General features: G+C 46.4%; 1 protein-coding gene across 1 annotated transcript in view; it reads right to left on the reverse strand.

Moving 5' to 3' along the window:
* Atf1 (activating transcription factor 1) overlaps window positions 1-3,511 on the reverse strand; it is a 35,696-nt gene that overhangs the window by 31,745 nt on the left and 440 nt on the right. The gene's annotated exons all lie outside the window — the stretch shown is intronic.

Below are 3,511 nucleotides of genomic sequence, written 5' to 3' on the forward strand. Positions count from 1 at the left end.
AAAAAAAACACCAAAAAAAAAAAAGCAAAATAAAAGTCATATGTACATTTTTTATGAAAATAAATTAAGTTCCAAGCAGTATCTGTCATGAGGTAATAGCAAGTTGGGCAGACTCACAAAGGATCTATGGAGCTCGGCTTCAAATAAATAAGAACCAAAGTGAGCAGTTGGAGAGTTAACTGGCTCAGCAGCTAAGAGCACCTCCTGCTCGTAACTGTGGGTTCAATTCCCAGCACCCACATGGTTGCTCACAACTGTCTCCAACAGTTCCAGGGGACCTGTACCCCTCACACAAGATAAACATGCAGGCAAAACACCAATACCTACAAAATAAAATTACTACTATTAAAAACAAAGAACTGCCAGGCGGTGGCAGCGCACGCCTTTAATCCCAGCACTTGGGAGGCAGAGGCAGGCGGATCTCTGTGAGTTCGAGGCCAGCCTGGTTACAGGACAGGCTCCAAAGCCACAGAAAAACCCTGTCTGGAAAAACAAACAAAAAACAAAACCCAAAATAAAAACAACAAAAGAACCAAAGCAATACATAGCATGCACATACCAATTAGTAGGATTCTGGATAGTGAGAAGTCACAGCAGGCTAAGCATTGCTGGCACAGTAAAGGCAAGGTACTTTCCCATAGGACAAGATCTCCAGTAGCTCAGGTTAGCATCAAACTTGCTATATAACAGAGGATGACCTTTCTGGCCCTGTCTCCACCTCTCAATGCACCTACCTACACAACAGCTTTATGGAGAATTTATCATCACACCCAGGGCCTCTACAGAGCAGATAACTATCTAAGTTATACCCTCTAGTCCAAAGCAAGGTGCTTTAAACAAATTCTGTAGCCAGGGGCTTCCTAAGTGAAATTCCATGATAAGAGTTTTGTTTCTGTGCTGTTGCTGGAAGCCATAGCTAGGGTCTTACCAAGCACCCTCCACTGAGCTCCCCCAGCTCCTAGGAGCACATCACACACTACCTATTTCACTCAAAACCTGTGCTTACTGTGGATCTCACATTACCATGCAAAAGACTGGAAGCTAGGGCTTCCCCAAAGCCTTGTTCTTTTATTTCACATGCCCCTGTGCCAACCACAGCCTCACATCACCACCTCTCCGTCTTGATGGGGCTCCCTTGTCTGGCACATCTCTCCCAGCTCTAAACTACCCTAACGTGTGCTCAGTGGACAGCAGAGTGAACAGGAAGTACCAAATACAGCATTCTCTTCTAACAACGTTGAGCTGTGTTAAGCCTGGAGTCAGGGAGCCCCTTACTTACCATTTCTACAACTATGAGTCACATTGAATCTCTTCCAGATGTTCAAATGTGCCTGGCTTGCTTCACCTCATACATGCTATTTCCTACGCTACAAACACTATTCCTCTTCCTCCACCTGAGGCGTCTAAGATTTCTTCTTCCAGGCAAACCTACAAGACTAGTTTAGAAGTTGACCATATACCCTGGACCCTTTATGTGTCTCTCTGTCTCTCTCTCTCTCTCTCTGTTTTTTGTTTTTCAAGACAGGGTTTCTCTGTGTAGCTCTGGTTGTCCTGGAATTCTCCCTGTAGATCATGCTGGCTGGCTTTTCTTATGGCACCTACCATAGTAATATAAGTCCCAGGAAGTCAAGCACACCCTTTTCCTACACAGCACCAATGTCTTCACATTTAACACTAACAAAACCACCTGCTTACTTAGATAGATCTAATTAGAACTGATGAAATAATGGCTAAAGACATATCCTCAGAGAATCACTCCAGCTCAGGAATAGAAACAGGGCAACCGAGGCACAGGAAAACTTGAAATAACATCCTATGTGAAAACTGGAAATTCAAGTCAGGCGGTGGTGGCACACGCCTTTAATCCCAGTACTAGGGAGGCAGAGGCAGGGGGATCTCTGTGAGTTCGAGGCCAGCCTGGTCTACAAGAGCTAGTTCCAGGACAGCTAGAACTGTTACACAGAGAAACCCTGTCTCAAAAAACAAACAAACAACAAAAAAAAAACAAACAAACAAAAAAGGAAATTTAGTGAGATCATGTTTTTTTGACCTGAGTACCATCTACTGGTGATATGTACTATCACAGTCCTGCAGATCAACAATCAAGAACTACAAACACTATTTAGGAGCTGTCTCATTCAACTTTAGACTGTCCAGTTTCCTGTTTTGTTTCCTAGTGCTGAGTGCGAAGCATGCTAGGCAAATACCCCCACTTTGCGTCATTATGTAGGAGATAAACCTTAAGTGGTCACTGTAAAGTGGGGGTGGGGACAACTAGAATTTTAAACAAAATATCTACTGGCAACAAAATCTTGGGATAAATGTATTTTGCGAACATAAATACGATACAAACTCTTAACACAGGTGACGCCACTTTCACAAAGGTTCCTACTACACCTACGCTGAAATGACCGCAGGTGTCAAGAGGCCCTTGAAGACTTTAGGCATGATGCTTTTCAAGGCTGTAAGTTCTAAGCCAAACTGAGCCACATAGAGTTTAAGGTCAGTTGGAAACACAGCATGAGGCCTTTCTCAAACAAGCAAACACCACCCAAAACAAACACTAGGCTAGAGAGATGGCTGAGGGGTTAAGAGCCCATAGGACCTAAGGCCAATTTATGGCACCCACTAGCCTCTTCAGACCAGATACACAGGAGGTGAACATAATTTTATGCAGGCAGGCGCGTGCATACAAAAAAACAATAACGTCTTACTATTGGGACCTACTGGCCTGGAACTCGCTGTGTAGACCGCAGAGAGAGAAAGGATAGAGAGAGGGAGAGGGGGGAGAGGAAAGGGGGAGAGAGAGAACCAGTTTCTGCCTCCCGAGGGAGTAGCTGGGCTTAAAGGCCTGTGCTACCATGTCCCGCAATAAATAAACTTTTTGTTCTTCTTTCCCTCTCCCCTCGAAACGGGTTTCTCTTAGCTTGGCTGTCCTAGAACTAGCTCTGGCCTCGAATTCAGAGATCCACCTGCCTCTGCCTCCCAAAAGCTGGGATCAAAAGCGTGCACCACCACACCGCATGGCAATAGACTATCAAAAAACTAACAAAGTTTCAGGACAGCCAAGGCTATACAGAGAAATCCTGTCTCGAAAAACCAAACCAAACCAAACAAACAAAAAACAACAAAAGTCTGCCTAGACTGTAAAGATCAGCCTGGGAGGCCCTGTCTCAGGCAAAACTAAAAAGGCTACCACGTCTAGACGCTCTGCAGCAGAAACTCTACTTAACAAATCCCGCCTCAGAAAGAAAGAGCGGCTACCGAGACACTGAGTTTTCTACTGTAACTTAAGCGGGGAGACACCCGGAAGAGTAAAGCACCGCACCCCGCCGTAAGGCGGGGGTTCTTCCCCGTCGCGCAGGTGGGAGCCCGAGGACTGGGTGCCTGCAGCCTGAGGGCGAGCCGTCACGGCTATTCCCGCCTCCACGCATGGAGACACGCGTGGGCCGCGGGAGCGCAGCGTCGGGAGCGCGGGGCCACCGCACCGGAGCCCAACGCCCGTGCGCTC

The sequence above is a fragment of the Microtus ochrogaster genome, chromosome 15 (genome assembly GCF_000317375.1).
Source record: "Microtus ochrogaster isolate Prairie Vole_2 chromosome 15, MicOch1.0, whole genome shotgun sequence".
NCBI classification, from domain to species: Eukaryota; Metazoa; Chordata; class Mammalia; order Rodentia; family Cricetidae; genus Microtus; species Microtus ochrogaster.